We start from the raw sequence: 20006 nt of genomic DNA on the forward strand, positions 1-20006 counted from the left end.
ATAATTGTCATCAAACGAGAAATACTAGGTTTCTTCTATCTTCTTTGATCTTTTTTAAGAACCCTATATTCCTTGGAGGTTAGAGAATTCCCCAAGAAAATCCCTTGGCCAGCTTTCAAATCGAACTTGTTTCAATTCTCTCTAGAGTTGAAGATGAAACACCTGCAACCGAAGACATGGAAAAACTTGACTTTAAGTTTGCGATTGTTTATAATTTAATATGGATTGATATAAAACCACTTATTGAGGAGGGATCGGTTCTGGGTATAGCAAGCAGCAGCAATAGCATCGGCCCAGAAATACAGAGGAAGAGAAGCGAAGCTAAGCATGGTCTTGGCTGCCTCACATTGCGAACGGTTTTGCCTTTCAACTACCCCATTTTGCTATGGAGTATAAGGAGCAGAGAAGTTTTGTATGATTCCCTTTTAAACTAGAAATTCTTCAAATTCATGGTTCTTGAATTCCAGCCCATTGTTGCTTATGATGTTGTGAACCAGCTTTCGCAGCTGAACTTCCACTTGCATGATAAAGAGCTTAAGTTTAGGAGTCGCCTCTGATTTCTGTTTAATAAAAAATACCCGAGTAAATCTTGAAAAGTCATCGACAATAACAAGGATATACTTACTACCACAGACACTCTCAATTGCCCAAGATCCACAAAGATCGATGTGAAGCAATTCAAGAGGTTCAATGATTTTCGTCTTTACAAGAGTGTTAGGGTACAAAGTTTTCCATGAATGACATTGTAATGTTTGACTTTTGTAAAACCCACTTGCATGTGGAGTATTAGCCTTGTGACACATGAGAGATAGAGAGTGAGAGAGAGACATGTAAACACCTCTATAAATAGTGGGTTCATACCACTTGTAGAGGTGCGCTTGAGAGATGTAAAAGTGAGTGTGTAAGTGTGTGTTATTTATGTAGTCTAGATCTAGATCCTTTTTGTAACACCATATACAATCAATACATCTCTTAAACACCCAAATCACCATGTTCAATTGTGCAAGCTTTAATTCTGCATGCCAAACCATGTTCTTATGTCACTACAATTGGTATCAGAGCTTGGTTTTCACGATCAACATGACTTTTGAAGAACGATACTCGGTTTGGCAACATTTGTCGCATTTTCAACAATTTTGGTGAGTCTCTCTCTATGATCTCTCGCAATCTTTAAATCGTGCGTAACGTTTTTGAATTTTGATCGGTTTGTTTCGTTGGATCTAATCCGTTTCAAAATCCTTTGAAGATCCAATAATTTTTTTTAAGATCAAGCTCAATCAAAAGTTTTAATCCATTTCATTTGTTCAAATCCAAATATTACGAGATGTTTTCTGTTCATTTAATCGAGTTTTTAAGCACAAATGATAACAGTCTGTTATTGTTCATAATTCATACATTGAGCCCAAATGTGTTTGATCCGATATCTTAAAAGTTGTGAGCCCAATCATTCTTTTAATAGATCTGATATCTTTGATTGAGATCGTAAGTCTGGAAGTATTCAATTGGGTTTATTCTAAAAAACATTGTTCTGAGATCAAATTGTACTTTGGCTTATCATGTTGTACAATTGACGACTTATATCTCAGATCTTAATCAAAATTGTTCTTTAAGTATAATCACATTATTTCATATTTGATTATTTGATTCGGTGTCTGCTTGATCGTTAGTTATCCATCGAATATTCTATTTGTTCTTGATCCACAAAATCGAATTTTGAACTCGATGATAAACTGATGTTATGTTCTTGACATCGAATAAAGTTCTTGTTTGCATCTTCAATGATTTTCAGAAATCGAATGCTATAAAGGTCATGAAAATCAGTTGATATATTCTATTAACGATCGAGTATTCAAGACTGAAAAGCGATGAACAAATGTTAAGAGTCAAGAATCTTGATTTGTAAATTTGTGAAGTCGATTGAAATCGACAATCTGATTCTTCGTGTCGATTGGTGTTTGTTGATGTATTTTGAAGATCGAAATTAATTGTTGTCGGTATTTAGTATTTGGGAACGAATTGAGGTCCCTGGGTTTGGCTTTAGAAGATTAGATGGGTCGATTTCTTCAAAGATTTGCGAATCGATATTGGATAATGTTGTTAGTTGTTGATGATTTGGTTGGTTGTGTGAGTTCGCAAGTTTGATTGTTGATTTATGATGTATAAAAGCTGAAGAACGAACTGGGAAATTAATGTTTGCAAAAGAACGAAAATTTGATTTTGGAAATTGAAGGAGAATGCGAAGGTGATTAATGGTGATATTCAGTTCGCATTTGGTGATACAATTTTGTGGTTGGTGGTCAAACTGGATTCACATTTGTGTGAATCAAAACTGGGTTCGCATATAAAGATGTGATATGGAGTTCGCATATGGGGTTCAAAAGCAGTTCGCATATAACATTTGGTTAAATTGGGTTAAGATGTGAAGTCTTCTCATCCATGGTTCGCATTCAAGTTTCACAAACGTGCGAAGAATTAAGATGCGAAGCATTTCACTGATTAGTGAATTGGGGAAGAAGAAAGCAAATAGTTTCGAATTTGGCCCCTTATATTTTCACGAAATGACACAATTGGTCCAACTTCGCAAATGGGATCATAAAATGACAAAAATGCAGAATTTTCATTTCGCATCCCTGCAGTCTTAGCAAGATGGCAAATTTTATCCAATTTCGCATTTGGGGTAAAAATTTTGAGAAATTGGAATATTTTCAAATCTGGTCCATGCAGTTTGTGCGAATTTACACATTCTACCCAGTTTCACAAATAGGAGTATGTTTCGCATATTTGGTTGTTTTTGGCGCAACGGGTCACTGCAGAATTTTGAAATTGACAATTTCTACCCATTTTTGAGAAATTTTGTCAAAGGCAATCCGTGAACGACAATAAAAATTGAATGTTTTTTGGTTTTCCGGATTTAAGTACAAAGTTTATGCCACATGTTAAGGGGGAGTTTTGACATGAAAAAATCCGAATATAGCACGTTCTTTTTCCATGGAGTTTTATAATCAAATTTCGATTATAAAAAGGGGGAGAAGCTTAATATGGAAATTTACGCTTTATACCCGGTTTTTGAAAAATCTTGCAACTTTCACTTGAAAAGTCAAAAATTTCATAAATTGGAAATTTTTTGTGGCTTTTTCGTGATTGTTTTTCTATGCAAGATTTTTGGTGATTCATTTTTGGTATACATCAAGAGGGAGTATTGTATTGTGTATTCCTCGGGCGCTTCTCATCCTTAGTGGGTTTTATAATCATTTTTTGATTAGAAAAAGGGGGAGAATGATGGGTATTCGAAGCTTCTCGGGTTTGTTGAATATTCATTTGCAGATTTGAAGACTGGTGTTACTTCGAGGGGGAGTTTGGTCTTAATCGCGCTAGCTCGTTGGAGATTAAAGTCGGACATCCAATCCTAACTTCGAGGGGGAGAATGTTATGGTGCAAAGTCATGCTTGGATGTAGTGTTTTAGGTTTTCCCCTTTGTATGTGTAAATGGGTTGAGTGTTTCCTATAAATAGGAACTGAGTGACTCCCATTATGTAAGTGAATCCATTTGGAGTGTTAGACTAGAGAGATAAAGTTTGTACAAACCCATTTGTATATTCCTTCTAGATCTAATAAGAGCTTACAAAGATTTATTTACTCCATGTGTTCTTGATTTTACATGATGATTCACTAGATCTTTTCTAATTCCACACATCCCATCATAATCAACACCTCTACAAATAGTTGGATGACTCTTTCGACTTTACTTCCCCATTTCGCATGCAGCACATAAATGATACTTACTGAATTTGAAGAGGGGAAGACCTCGCACATGATCACCAAATACAAGCTTGTTGATATCCTTAAAGTTGAGATGTGAGAGTCTTCTATTCTATAACCAGCTATCATCAGAATGAACTTTAGTTAACAGGCCAATAGTAGGCTTTCTTCTTATGGGATTTAAGTTCAAGGGATACATTTCCCCTTTTCGCTATGATTTTAGTAAAATAGCTTTTGTTTTCTTCTATATGATCTCTTATCTTTCTGCATCGAACGAAACTTTCAGTCCGTTTCCACAACCAATTGTGAAACACTAATTAGATTGTGGTGTAATCCTTCCACATACGCCACCTTTCGGATTGAGAAATCTCCGTTTGTGATCATCTTGTAGCCTTTTATTGTGCCATAAGAGTTGTTACCGTACTTGACACATCAACCATCTTTGAGAGCCCGAAACTCCCTTTGCTCTTCCTTCCTTCTTGTCATGTGATGCACGTAGCCGCTATCAATGTACCATTCATTGTCAAACTTCTTTTCATGAATTACCTACAAGAATCAAGCATATTTAGGAACCCAATGTTGCTTGGGGTCCTTGTGAGCCTTTTACAGAACAAGGAAATGTAATAGAAGGATCCAGCAAATACATTCATTTTCTAAAGTGGTTTCATTTTTCCTTTTAATGGTGAAAAGTTTGATTTTATTATTTGTTTTGTTTGAATAATTTTGTTTTTCTTTAGGTTGATTCTTAACGAATGCCTTCTTTTCCTTTCTAAGGCTAGTAGTCGTCTTTTTTGATGGAACTTCAGGATCTGAGACAAGATTTTCCTACCTATTGACATTCTTGATAGGAATTTTATTTGGTGGAGAGAGAGGTGAATTATGTGTCTTGGTGAACTTTCTAGGTGATGATGATCTTTGAGCGAGACTCCCGTTTCGTTGTTGTGAAGAACAAGAATGACATTGTGAACACTGTTTAGGGTTCGCTTGAGAATGTGCATTCACTCTTTCTCTGGAAGCGTTTTCTTTATGCACATAGCTGGAGTTTTGGGATTGCCAAAACTAGTTCCTTTCGTTGAGATTTTTCTGATATCTCCTATTGCACTGTTGTTTTTGCTCTGCAAGTTGTTTGAATGATTTGTGAATATTCACATTAGGTTTCAGTTTCCTTGCAGAAGTTTCACTTCTTTTACCGTGAGATTCGATTGTAATTTTCTATTCTCTTTGAACCTTCTTAGTACCGCTTGTACTTCCTTTCTTAAAACTTGATGGCTTATTTATTGGTTATGTAACGTAACGACCTTTTACCCTCCATGAGGTTCATTCTGATAATCTAACTGTTTCATCTCCGTTATCAATTGTGGCAGACCAGAAATGATCGTTACAGCCATCAACATTTTCATCGTCGATCAAGGCTGTTAGTTCAGCTGTTTGGCTCTTAGTGACTCCAGTAGTAGTGTACACTTGAATTGGTACAATTTGCACCCTTTGGTATACCAACACCTTCTCTTTCATGCTTTTGATATTATCTTTAGACAAACGAGCGAACTCAACAGAGTTTTCATGTATAAGGACTTTCATTGGTTCGGGTTCGATCTTTACAAATTCTGAACAATCAACCTCGTCCTTTATAGATATTTCACTCATGTCATTGTTCTCATCAAATTCAGAAGTATTTTCTACCTTTATTTTGTTATATGAATTCAACTTGGAACTCGAAGAATCAAATTTTTGTATAGTTTCGGTCTGTATTTTCATCTTGTCATTTTCATCTAATAAGTTTCTGAGCATGTCCTTGCGGTCTTTGGACTTAATAAAAGACTCAATTTTGTCCAGATCAATCTTATAGGCATTAGAGGTTTCCTCAGATGAGACAATTGATTCACAGTTATATCATTCAGCATCAATTTCATCTTCCTTTAATTCAAGGAAAGGCAAAATCATTTTGTGAATCTTTGTGCCAATCTCACAATCTAAATGCAACTATGTAATATTGTTGTAAAGACGTTTAACAATTAAACAAAAAATGTTCCTTTGTTTCAAAATATTCAAATTATCACGTTGCAAATAAATCAGTTCGTCTCTTGCCCTAACCAACTCTAATTCCTTCTTCTCTATCCACAATCTTCGCTCCTCACTTTTGGAAGACACCCTTCTAATTTGATTAAGTAGGTTAGAGTTTGTGAGGCGAGTTTATTTTAGGCTACTACTTAAACTAGAAACTTTGAACTGTAAATCGTTTAAGTCCTTTTCATAGTTTGAGGCAAGTATTTTGAGTGATTCGAGGATGGAATTTACCATCTTGATCAACTAATCACATTCGTTGAACTGTTCTCCAACTGGTTTCACTGCGAAACATCTATATTCCCTCTCTTTCGAGTCATCATGCTCCCCATCTGTAGTATAACCTCTCATTTGTGACACACCAGCTGTCACCATTAGACAATTTCCAGCAAACTCCGAACCTTCTTCCTTTGCAACAAAGGCCCCGCCATGAGTGTTTTTGCGAACTTCCTCATCTTCAGAGTCAGTAGACCACACTTCTACTCCACCGAACTCGTTTTCTTCAACATTTCCCTTCATAAGTAAAACAGACATAGATTTATCTATAGACTTCTTCTTCTTGATCTCTTCAAGCTTACATATGTAGTAAGCTTCTTCATCTTCGCCTTCTTTCTTGTCATAGAGTCTCCTTAGCATGCATTCCTTTACCTGATGGTTTTTTCCATGAAAATAATTGCATTCATAGCCCGAGTCGCCTGCAGGTTTGCTCTCCTTGTGCTCTTCTTCTTTTTGTGAGGTGCTTTTGATTTCCTCTTTCGATTTTTCGGAACTGTAGCTTCCCTGCCAGTTTCTATTTTTGGAGGTAAGGAACTTCATTTTGGAAAATCGCTTGGGGTTTGACACCATCATGGCGTATTCTTCATTAGTGAGAACACACTCAGAAAGATCGGATTCTGCTTCTTCTTCAACCACAGTTTTGCCCTTAGAAATAAGAGCCAAGGATCCCATTCCAGAGACAACCTTCTTTTCCTTTCTCACAACACTTTCATGTGACTTAAGAATTTCTACGAGCTTCGATAGTGAGTAGCTTTTAAACTGTTCATGAGCTTTAACAGTCGACACCACAACTATCCATTCGTGTCTTAGGCCATTCATTAAAGAGACCTTTTGCTCGATCACTTGTCTTTCGATTCCATGCTTAATCATCTTACTGAGAAGATGGTTACAACGATCGAAAGTTTTAATGAGATTTTCATCTGACTTTTGTTTGAAGTCACCAAACTCCGAAAGTAGAAGAGTCTGAATGGAATGCTCGAGATCTTCATCGATTTAATATAATTCCTTAATCCTGTCCCAAATCTCTTTTGCAGTAGTACATGAACTCACTAGACGAAAGGTATCATATTCTAAAGCAAACCTGATCATCCTCTTAGCTTTTATGTTGCTATTAGTTTGTCCTTCTCATCTTGAGGGACGTCCTTCGCATCGATCAAGTGCTGATTGTACTCTTTCTATGTCTTAATGGTTATGCTGGTTCCAGATTGAACGAATGGACCCAATGTTATAACCTCCCAGATCAAGTACCCGTTCTCTACTGAGCCAAGAACATAATCATCAAAATGAAGAGCCCATAATTCATACTCGTGAGTGTACAAGATCGGAATCCTTGTGGTAGATCCAATACTGTTGGAGATGTTGATTGGATTGGTTTGAGAATCATCATGTAACATGATGAATTTACTTGTTTTCCTATCAAGAATCAGATTTGTTGTAACAACCCGGAATTTTCAGGTATTTATTTTGGATTTATTTATGGAAATTGTGAGTGGACTCAGCGAGTTGGAGCCCAGACTCGCCGAGTAGAATCACGGATTTGGACACGGGTTCGCGTCCGGACTCGACGAGTCCAAGAGTGGACTCGGCGAGTCCACGCTGTGTGGTGAAACCCTAATTTCTGGGGTTTGCGGACTATTTAAAGGGCCTTATGGCCGTCATTTGTGCTCACCCAACCCTTAGAGAGAAACCCTTGTGTGCTTGAACGTTTTGAGAGAGAAAGGAAGCATTCTTGACCCTTGTGTGTGTCATTTAGAAAAGAAGGAGAAGATTCTAAGCAAGAGGAAGCAAAGGAGGTTGCTATTCTGTGGATTTGAAGCTTAGATCATCAATCTAGAGGTATGATTTCGGATTACTTTCTGTTTTGTGATGAATAATGGGATCTAGGGTTTCTTATGGGCATTTATGGGATGATTTGATGCCAAATAGTTCCCTTCTTGTGTTGAGGCTCTGGATCTGGATCCATAGAGGTCCAGAGAGCCTCATTCTTCAAGCTTTATGTATAGCAATGGAGTTTATGACCTTGGGTTGTAGTATTTGAGACAAAAACATCATTTATGGTCATATATAGATTGTATGTGCATCAAGATAGTGACTTTACGTGCTAAATATGCTTGGAAGGACTGGATCTATGGGTTAATGGACTGGATCTGACCTTATGAGCAAGTTTGAGTCATTGCATGGAACGGACTCGCGGAGTCCAAAGAACAGACTCGGCGAGTAATATGAATGTTGCCCGACCACACAGCAAGTGGTCTTGCCGAGTTGGGGAGGGTTGACTCAGTGAGTCAGGGGGGAAGTCTTAGTGGACAGGTGGACTGAGTCAAGCTAGACTCGCAGAGTTGTTCTTAAGACTCGGCGAGTTGAGTCGTGGTGGCCCCACAACTCATGCCAGGTGGAACTCGTCGAGTTAGGAGGATACTCGATGTGTCAAGGGAGGATTTTAGGGAAATCAGTGTATACGCTCAGACTCGCCGAGTCGCTATTGTGCACTCGCCGAGTCCGGTCAAAGTTGACCGTTGACCGTTGACCTAAGTTGACTTGTTAAAGAGTAGTCAACCTTAGTTGGGAAAGTGTTAATTAGAAATGTATTGTGATATAGGGGGGCTTTAGCTCGGGGGAACGAGCACTAGTGATTTCAGGATTCACGACTTACCGAGACGCGAGGTGACTCTTCTCATTATACTTTACCTTGAGTAGGTAACCATAGTTATGTGATAGAGTGTTTGTATGTTATGTATGTTATGTTGTACTGCATTATTTCTATGTGATTTATGTTGTGCATGTTTACAGAGTTAGAACCTGAGGGTTCATAGAGTTTGGGTGCACGGACCCACAGAGTTATAACCTCGAGTGGCTAATATGTGTTATATATGGTATTTTGGGGAAACTCACTAAGCTTTGTGCTTACAGTGTTTGATGTTATTGTTTCAGGTACTAGTGACGACCGCGGGAAGTCGCCGGCTTGATCCGTACACACACACGGAGTTTATACATTTGTGATCTTGGGATTTTGTATTTACTTGAATTGGATAATTAATATGGTTGTTTTATGAATATTAAATGAATTATGTTTTACGAAAATTTGAAAGATTTGTTTTGAAATTTACGGTGTTACAATTTGGTATCATAGCCTTGGTTTGAGGGATTCTGGTACACCTTCGGGAGTATTTGAACTCAAACTGAGGATTCGGAAAAATATTTTCAAAAGAAAATTTAACTTTTCTAAGAGTAAAAGATTTTTAGAGAAATTCAAGGAAGAAACGTGTGTACGATCAGTCAGCGCCCGAACGGTGATTTCCCAAAATACCCTTATATTATATGTTTATGGTGTATTCTCTTGTTAGAGTAGGCTAGGTATCCTTATTAGGACTAGAGTGCCCTGATTTGTGATGCCTTAGCCTAGGGAGCTGTGAGCTGCTATGAGATGCTTGAGAACGAATAGGTAGCAGCGAGGAGCTTATGAGAGATCTGTTAGAGAGTGATAGAGTACTTGGAATTGGGGATCCGAAGAGGAGGACTTGGGGTGTGTACTGAGACGGTGTGGACAGTAGTATTGGGCCCGTACTACTGAAAGCACCGCGGTGCACGGTCCAAATAAGAATCTTTGGAATACCAAGAATCAAGGAGGGATGGGTTGTCGAGTGTGAGTATGCTCGAGCGGATTCTAATTTATCGTATGTTGTATTTCAGAGGTTGATCATGGTGAGGACACGTCATATGCCGGAGGGTGTCGGGGCTAGTGATGAGGAGATCCGACAGATCATTCATGAGGAGGTGGCTGCGGTCATCAGAGCAGAGATACTAGAGATGTTCGGGTCTATTAAGACCGCGCTGATTGAGACTTTCGACGAGCGATATGCCACTCTTTCTGAGGCTACGGTTGCGGCGGCCACTGCAGCTGTTGCTGCTGCTAGGCCGCAGGGTGATGATGCGTTGCTGTTCCGGGAGTTCAGCAACACGAAACCACCGGAGTTTGATGGGACCCAGGACCCGGTGGCGGCCATGAGATGGATTTCTGACATAGAGGGGTGTTTCTTCACTTACTCATCTCCTGAGCATCTGAGAGTACGGTTCGCGCTGAACCAGCTTCGCTTGGGAGCGAAGGACTGGTGGAAGTTTGTCACAGCACACTTTTCGCCTGCTGAGCTTGCGGCAGTGACCTGGGAGAGGTTCACTGCCATGTTCCGAGATGAGTATGTTCCCCAGGTGGAGCGGGAGCGGTTGGCTTAGGAGTTTCTGACCCTCAAGCAGGGTACTGAGTCTATTACAGTGATCACTAGGATGTTTCACGAGAGGGCGATGTTCTGCCCTGAGCACGTGTCCACTGAGCAGGCACGTATGAGTCGATATTTGAGTATTTTGAGATGGGACATTCGGGAGTTCGTGCCGAACTCCTCATACCGGACATTTGCCGAGCTTCAGGAAAATGCCCGGAAGAGGGAGATTGAGCTGGAGACCCAGGATAGGGAGGAGGCTGAGTCTCAAGGGAGGGATCGGCGACCGGTACAATTCCAGCCGGCAGCCAAGCGGGCCAAGCCCGCTGATCCCAAATAAGGGAGCCAGAAGGGCCGCACTTGTGCAAAGTGCGGCAATGGTCATGATGGAGTGTGTAGAGCGGGATCTTGCTACAAAAATGGCAAGGAGGGGCATATGGCCAAGGACTGCCCCAAGGGGTTTGCAGTATGTTTTCACTGCAACCAGACCGCACACCGGAAGGCGGAGTGTCCGCAGTTGCAGGGATCAGCTCAGGGAGCACCTCAGGGATCTGCCCCTGCCGCCATCAGAGCTATCGGGAGTGGGCCAGTGAAGGCCGAGGCGCCGAGGGCACGTGGGAGAGCATTTCAGTTGACCACGGAGGAGGTCCGCGCAACGCCCGATGTCGTGGCTGGTATGTATTCTTTCGTGTATTTATTATAATGTTGAAATATTATGTTTATATTATGTTATGCGTAGGTACTTTTCTTGTGAATTATGTACCTGCCTTGGTATTATTTGACTTGGGTGCGAGTCGGTCCTTTGTATCTTTGGCTTTTAGTCAGCACATCAGTATTAGTCGCGAGGCGCTGAGTCGGCCTCTAAGAGTTTCTATAGCTGACGAGAAGGCGATATATGCCACGGAGGTGATCCGTGGGTGCGTACTCGAGATTTTCGGTGTTGAGTTCCCGATTGATTTGGTTCCTATTGCCATGGGGGATGTTTGTGTCATCGTGGGCATGGACTGGTTGAGCAAGTTCGGTGCGGTTATCGACTGCGAGTGACAACTAGTGACCATACGAGAACCTAGTGGGGGAGTTCTTACAGTGTACGGCGAGGGTACCCGTTCTGGATCAGCATTTTGTTCGGCCGCTAGGGTGAGGCAGTGTTTACAGCAGGGCTGTAAGGGTTTTGTGGCGTACGTGTTAGATACGCGGGTTGATTCCGGGAGGCCGAGGTCGGTGGAGGAGGTTCCTATAGTGCGTGAGTTTCCAGATGTTTTTCCGGAGGAGTTTCCGGGGGGGCCTTCCGTGAGACAAGTAGAGTTCGGTATTGATTTGGTCCCGGGGGCCGCGCCTATTGCTAAGGTGCCTTATCGTCTTGCACCTCCAGAGATGCAAGAGCTATCCTCGCAGCTTCAAGTGCTGCTGGGGAAAGGTTTTATTCGGCCGAGTAGCTTGTCGTGAGGAGCGCCCATTCTGTTTGTAAAGAAGAAGGATGGTTCACATCGGATGTGTATTGATTACCGAGAGTTGAACAAGCTGACGGTCAAGAACCGTTACCCGTTGCTGAGGATCGACGATTTGTTCGACCAATTGCAGGGAGCATCTTGGTTCTCCAAGATCGATTTGAGGTCTGGATACCATCAGGTGAGGGTACGAGATGAGGACGTCCAAAAGACAGCGTTTAGGACGCGTTATGGGCATTATGAGTTTGTGGTGATGCCTTTTGGGCTCACCAATGCTCCGGCAGTGTTTATGGATCTGATGAACCGGGTATGCAGGCCGATGTTGGATCGGTCGGTGATCGTATTTATTGATAACATTTTGGTATATTCGAGATCTAGGGAGCAGCATGAGGAGCATTTGAGGGAGATCCTTGGACTTCTGAGATCGGAGAGGCTTTATGCCAAATTCTCCAATTGTGACTTCTGGTTGCGAGAGGTCCAGTTCCTTGGACATCTTGTTAACCAGGATGGGATATTGGTCGATCCGGCCAAAGTGGAGGCAGTTATGAGTTGGGAAGTGCCAAGGTCACCCTCCGAGATCAGGAGCTTTCTAGGGTTGTCCGGTTATTATCGGAGATTTATCAGGGATTTCTCCAAGATCGCAGTGCCACTCACTAAGTTGACCCGGAAGGGTGTTGCTTTTTCATGGGGTCCCGAGCAGCAGACTTCCTTTGAGACGCTTCGCCAAAGGTTATGCGAGGCCCCGGTGTTAGCCCTCCCAGAGGGAATGGAGGATTTTGTTGTATACTGCGATGCATCGATTTTAGGATTAGGAGCAGTACTGATGCAGAGAGGGCATGTGATAGCGTATGCATCGAGGCAGTTGAAGCCTCACGAGTCGAGGTATCCCACCCATGACCTAGAGTTGGGGGCAGTGGTGTTCGCCCTCAAGATATGGCGCCATTATTTGTATGGGGTTCGGTGTACGATATACACGGACCATAAGAGTCTGAAGTATTTGATGGATCATCCCAACCTAAATATGCGGCAGAGGAGGTGGTTGGATGTGGTCAAGGATTACGATTGTGAGATCCTGTACCATCCGGGCAAGGCTAATGTGGTAGCCGACGCCCTGAGTCGTCGGGCGGAGAGTGCCCCTTTGCGAGGTGTATGTTTGCGTTTGACCGTGATGACTCCGGTGTTCGACACCATTCGAGGAGCACAGGCTGAGGCAGTGAGGTCGGAAAACCAGAAGAGAGAGCGAGTTGTTGGATTGGTATCGGAGTTCGTTACTGATGGTCGGGGGCTTATGACTTTTCAGGGGCGTATTTGGGTACCGTTCGTGGGAGGTACGCGTACTATCGCTTGGATTTGCCGACAGAATTGGGGCAGATTCACGACACCTTCCATGTGTCGCAATTGCGAAAGTGTATAGCCGATGAGTCGACAGTGGTTCCATTAGACGATATTCAGGTGGATGCGAGCCTGAATTATGCTAAGAGACCAGTGGTCATCAGAGATCAGAAAATCAAGGTTCTGAGGAACAAGGAGGTACCTTTGGTCTTGGTTCAGTGGCAGCATCGGAAGGGGTCCGAGATGACGTGGGAACCGGAGCGTGAGATGCAAGAGCAGCATCCAGAGTTCTTTGCAGAGTGAGACTTCGAGGGCGAAGTCTAGTTCTAGTGGGGGAGAATTGTAACAGCCCGGAATTTTCAGGTATTTATTTTGGATTTATTTATGGAAATTGTGAGTGAACTCGGCGAGTTGGAGCCCAGACTCGCCGAGTAGAATCGCAGATTTGGGCAGGGTTCGCGTCCGGACTCGACGAGTCCACACTGTGTGGTGAAACCCTAATTTCCGGGGTTTGCGGCCTATTTAAAGGGCCTTATGGCCGTCGTTTGTGCTCACCCAACCCTTAGAGAGAAACCCTTGTGTGCTTGAACGTTTTGAGAGAGAAAGGAAGCATTCTTGACCCTTGTGTGTGTCATTTAGCAAAGAAGGAGAAGATTCTAAGCAAGAGGAAGCAAAGGAGGTTGCTATTCTGTGGATTTGAAGCTTAGATCATCAATCTAGAGGTATGATTTCGGATTACTTTCTGTTTTGTGATGAATAATGGGATCTAGGGTTTCTTATGGGCATTTACGGGATGATTTGATGCCAAATAGTTCCCTTCCTGTGTTTAGGCTCTGGATCTGGATCCATAGAGGTCCAGAGAGCCTCATTCTTCAAGCTTTATGTATAGCAATGGAGTTTATGACCTTGGGTTGTAGTATTTGAGACAAAAACATCATTTATGGTCATATATAGATTGTATGTGCATCAAGATAGTGACTTTACGTGCTAAATATGCTTGGTAGGACTGGATCTATGGGTTAATGGACTGGATCTGACCTTATGAGCAAGTTTGAGTCATTGCATGGCACGGACTCGCCGAGTCCGAAGAACAGACTCGGCGAGTAGTATGAATGTTGCCCGACCACACAGCGAGTGGTCTTGCCAAGTTGGGGAGGGTTGAATCAGTGAGTCAAGGGGGAAGTCTGAGTGGACAGGTGGACTGAGTCAAGTTGGACTCGCCGAGTTGTTCTTGAGACTCGGCGAGTTAAGTCATGGTGACCCCACAACTCATGCCAAGTGGAACTCGTCGAGTTAGGAGGATAATCGACGTGTCAAGGGAGGATTTCAGGGAAATCAGTGTATACGCTCAGACTCGCCAAGTCGCTATTGTGCACTCGCCGAGTCCGGTCAAAGTTGACCGTTGACCTAAGTTGACTTGTTAAAGAGTAGTCAACCTTAGTTGGGAAAGTGTTAATTAGAAATGTATTGTGATATAGGGGGACTTTAACTCGGGGGATCGAGCACTAGTGATTTCAGGATTCACGACTTACCGAGACGCGAGTTGAGTCTTCTCACTATACTTTACCTTGAGTAGGTAACCAGAGTTATGTGATAGAGTGTTTGTATGCTATGTATGTTATGTGTTGTACTGCATTATTTCTATGTGATTTATGTTGTGCATGTTTACAGAGTTAGAACCTGAGGGTTCACAGAGTTTGGGTGCACGGACCCACAGAGTTATAGCCTCGAGTGGCTAATATGTGTTATATATGGTATTTTGGGGAAACTCACTAAGCTTTGTGCTTACAGTGTTTGATGTTATTGTTTCAGGTACTAGTGACGACCGCGGGAAGGTGTCGACTTGATCCGTACACACACACGGAGTTTATACATTTGTGATCTTGGGATTTTGTATTTACTTGAATTGGATAATTAATATGTTTGTTTTATGAATATTAAATGAATTATGTTTTACGAAAATTTGAAAGATTTGTTTTGAAATTTACGGTGTTACATTTGTAAAGCCGTATTAGGGTAATATCGAGATCTAAGAAAAACATCAATAAAGAGATGACTACTCCAATAGATTTTATAAAAGCAGAAACCCTAAAGATATTCTTCTAATAGAAGAGACGCGTATGAATTACACAGCCTCTCGCTCTGATACTGATTGATGAAACTAAAATAACTTTGAGATCGATTAGATTCTTAACAATCAAACTAAGGCAATAAATTAAATAAGAACAAAAGATGATTCAAGACTGTTGTCGAATGATTAATAATCCATAACCTCAAAAGACCTCTATGCAGAACTGATACTGTAGAGGTTGCATTAGGGTTACAATACGAAGAAATAAATTATCCAGTGTTTTTCAACATGATGCATGCATGCACCATTTATACTTTAACCCTAATAATCAAAACACGGCTAGATAGGCTCAGTACTCTGACTATAATGAACACTTATAAAAAGGCCCAAATACGCAATCCAAAATCTTCTTCACAAACGATTCCAGCACTCCATCCTTTTAGAGTTGGGTAATGTGCTTCTTTTTGACATGACCAAGACGGGAATGCCACTAGCATGCTTTGTGTAAACCATTATACGAATCAATTTGCAACACACGGTTACCTAAATTGTCTACAACCATCACAGTTTCATACACGCCATCACAAGGTAATGCTTCAAAATAAAATACACCATTTTTATAAGCATAAGTAGAACCATTCTCATCATCCAAGAATATCTAAAACCTTGTCTATATAAACCATAAATGAAATGATGTTTTTTGTCATACTGACGGATAGCAACACTAGTTCAAATCTAAACATAACCCACTACTAAGCACTAAAGAATTAATGCCACTCTTGGTAACAAATGACAATCTCCTATTTCCCATAATCAGGTTCATCTTCCCATGTTCCACATCCTCACTTCTTTTTAACCCCTACAAGTCAGGACAAATGTGAAAACCACATCCTGTATCAAGAAACCAAGAATTAGAATGTGATGAGTTTTGTAGATAGGATAGTGTAAATACCTGCTAAGGTTGGCTTGGCCTTGCCATCCTTTATATCTTGCAAGTACTTAGGGCAACTTCATTTCCAATGCCTTTTGTCATGGTAGTAAAAGCAAGTAGCCTCTTTAGGATCAGAGGCAGGAGGAGCATCAGAATTGGCTTTTCCTTTGGGTCCATTGTTTGAGGACCCAACATGGGACTTTCACTTCCAATTCTGTTTTAGAGGATCTTTCCTCTTCTTTCCCTTTCCTTTCCTTAGAACCAAGACAGGATCAGTAGCAGGAGAGGAGGCAACACTTTTTCCCTTTATCCCACATTCAACAGTTCTCATCAAGCTTTGAAGTTGACTCAATGTGGTTTAACCCTTGTTCAAATGATAAGTCATAATGAAGTGATCATAATAGCTAGGCAATGAGTGGAAGACTATGTCAATAGACAATTCCTCATCGAAGTTCAAATTGAGTTCTAGCAAACGATCCATATAACGTTGCAAGTGGGTCGTGACAGACTGTCCGTCCTTCATCTTGCTGGTTATGAGGGACTTTACTATCTCGTATTTTTCTCGATGAGCTCGTTGATGGTACTTTTCCATCAAGTCCTTGCTCATCTCATACAGCCAATAATCCTAATAGAACCTTTGTAGCTCAGGAGTCATACTAGCCACCATGATGCAAGACACTTTAGTAGCATGATTACTGTAACACCGTAAAATTTCAAACAAATTTTCACATTTTTAAAATCATTCAATTCATAATATTATAAGACACATTGTTTCATATATCCAAACATAAGTCAAAAACCCCAAGATCATATCATATAAATAAAACTTCGCGCGTGTGTGTACTGATCATGCCGACGCCTTCCCGCGATCCTCACTAGTACCTAAAACACATAACACAAAACACTGTAAGCACGAAGCTTAGTGAGTTCCCCAAAATACCACACATAGCACATACTAGCCACTCTAGGCTATAACTTTGTGGGCCCTTGGGCCCTAACCCTGTGGACCTTCTGGTCCTAACTCTGTGAACCTTCCGGTTCTAACTCTGATATACCCTGATATACACACGACATAAATCACATAGACATAATTCAGTGCAACACATCACATAAATAGCATACAATAACTCTATCTCATAACTCTAATTACCACTCAAGGTAAAATATAGTGACAAGAATCACCTCGGATGTCTCGGTAATATCTCGCTTGCGCAACACTAATCTAGCCTCTTCCTAAACACATAAACGATCATCTCAATTAATAACGGCTCTCCGGGCTAGACTAAATCCTCACACATCCTTTAGGAAGGCTAAAAGGCCATTTTACCCTTGGAACAGTGCACAAGTCCAATGGTTGACCAAACCCTAAAAGTCAACAAAATTCAACGGTCAACCTTTTGACCAGACTCGCCGAGTGCACAATTGTGACTCGGCGAGTTCATTTTGGACCTCTTTGAAGAAATGGCCTCAATATGCTACCCTAATGGCTCTATTTGAAGAAATGGCCTCAATATGCCACCCTAATGGCTCTATTTGAAGAAATGGCCTCAATATGCCACCCTAAGCTCATAACTCCCAATGACACCCATAAAGATCAAGGAGTTAAGGTCTCTGGACCTCTTTGGATCCAGATCCAAGGTCTCAACACACGAAGGGACCAATTGCTCCACAATTCATACTCTAAAGGGGCGAGAAACCCTAACTCTCAAAGATTAACACCAAGACTGAAGAAGGATCGAATATGTACCACAATATGAAGTCCCTAGGATCTAAAATCCACAGAATAGCACCCACTTTTGTTCCCTCTTTCCTTGGTCACCTTCTTCTTGCAAAAACACCCACACAAGGATTAAAAATGTCCTCTTCTTGCTCACAAACACTCTATATCTCTTTGGGTTTCACTCAGGGGTCTGGTAGCGGAAAATGGTGGCTATAAGCCCCTTTAAATAGGTCCCAAACCCCGGGAATTAGGGCTTCATTAAACAGCATGGACTTGTTGAGTCCACTAGTCGAATCGCCGAGTCCGGTCATTAACCCGGGTAGAATTCATGATCCTACTCAGTGAGTCTAAGTGTCAACTTGCTGAGTCCCTCTAAATTCTTCAAAATGAATGAATAATAATGTACCTACGCATCTAGACGTTACAATTCTCCCCCACTAGAATTAGACTTCACCCTCGAAGTCTTACTCCGCAAACAACTCTGGATACTGCTCATGCATCTCTCGCTCCTGCTCCCAAGTCAGCTCAGACCCCTTCTAATGTTGCCACTGGACCTGCACCAGGGGCACTTCCTTGTTCCTCAAAACTTTGATCTTCCGATCCATAATCGCAACCGGTCTCTCAACATAGTTCAGGCTCGCATCCACATGAATATCCACTAATGGTACCACTGCCGACTCGTCGGCTATACACTTCCTCAGTTGCGATACATGAAAGGTGTCATGAATCTAGCCCAACTCTGCAGGTAGTTGCAACCGGTAGGCTACCTTGCCTACCCTCGCAATCACTTGGAATGGACCAATATATTGGGGTTCTAGCTTGCCCCTCTTCCTGAACCGGATCATTCGTTTCCAAGGAGATACCTTCAGGAGTACGAAGTCACCGACCTGGAACTTAAGCTCTGACCGTCGTCTATCCGTATAGCTCTTCTGATGGCTCTGGGCCATCAGCAACCTCTGTCTGACCTGTTGAATCTACTTGGTCGTCTGAAGCACAATCTTTGTACTACCCATCACACGTTGCCCCACCTCTCCCCAGCAAATGGTAGTTCGACACCTCCTCCTATACAACAGCTCAAAGGGTGGAATACCAATGCTTGAATGATGGTTGTTGTTATAGGAAAACTCAGCCAAGGATAAGTACATGTCAAAACTCCCTCCGAAGTCCAATACACATGCCCAAAGCATTACCTCGAGCGTCTGAATCATCGGCTCGCTCTGTCTGTCAGTCTACGGGTGGTAGGCGGTTCTAAAATGCAACCTCGTGCCCAACTCCTCATGAAATTTCTTCCAGAATCTAGAAGTGAAACGTACATCTCGATCTGAGACGATTGAGATCGGTACTCCATGTCGCGATACCACCTCCCTCACGTACAACTCTGCCAACCTCTACGCAGAAAAACTCTCACTGATGGCAAGGAAATGGGCGCTCTTCGTCAACCTGTCCACAATCACCCAAATTGCATCGACACCCCTAGCAGTCCTCGGCAATTGGGTGATAAAATCCATGGTAATCTGTTCCCACTTCCACTTGGGAATCTCTAACGGCTGCAACTTACCATGCGGACACTGGTGCTTGGCCTTAACCTTGCGACAGGTTAAGCACGTTTCTACGAACCATGCGACATCTCTCTTCATACAGGACAACCAATACTCCTTTTTCAAGTCCAAATACATCTTAGTGAACCCGGGATGGATCGAGAACCTTGATCGATGCGCCTCCTCCATCAAAATGGTACGTGTTCCTCCCACAAATGGTACCCAAATCCGACCCTGAAATGTCATAAGACCTCGGCTATCAGTAACGAACTCCAATACCTACCCGATAACCCACTCTCTCTTATGGTTTTCTGGCCTCACGGCCTCAGCCTAGGCCCCACGAATGGTGTCCAACACCGGTATCATCACTGTCAATCTCAAGCAAATGTCTCGCATCGGGGGGCCCTCCGCCCTGCGGCTCAGGGCATCAGCTACAACATTAGCTTTGCCTGGGTGGTACAGGATCTCGCAGTCGTAATCCTTTACCACATCTAACCATCTCCTCTGGCGCTTATTCAGGTTGGGTTGATCCATCAGGTACTTCAAGTTCTTGTGGTCCGTGTATATGGTACACCAAACTCCATACATATAGTGACGCTAGATCTTGAGGGCGAACACCACTACACCCAACTCCAAATCGTGGGTGGGATACCTCA

This window comes from Lactuca serriola, chromosome 2 (genome assembly GCF_051521515.1).
Source record: "Lactuca serriola cultivar US96UC23 chromosome 2, Lser_US96UC23_V15, whole genome shotgun sequence".
Lineage (NCBI taxonomy): Eukaryota > Viridiplantae > Streptophyta > Magnoliopsida > Asterales > Asteraceae > Lactuca > Lactuca serriola.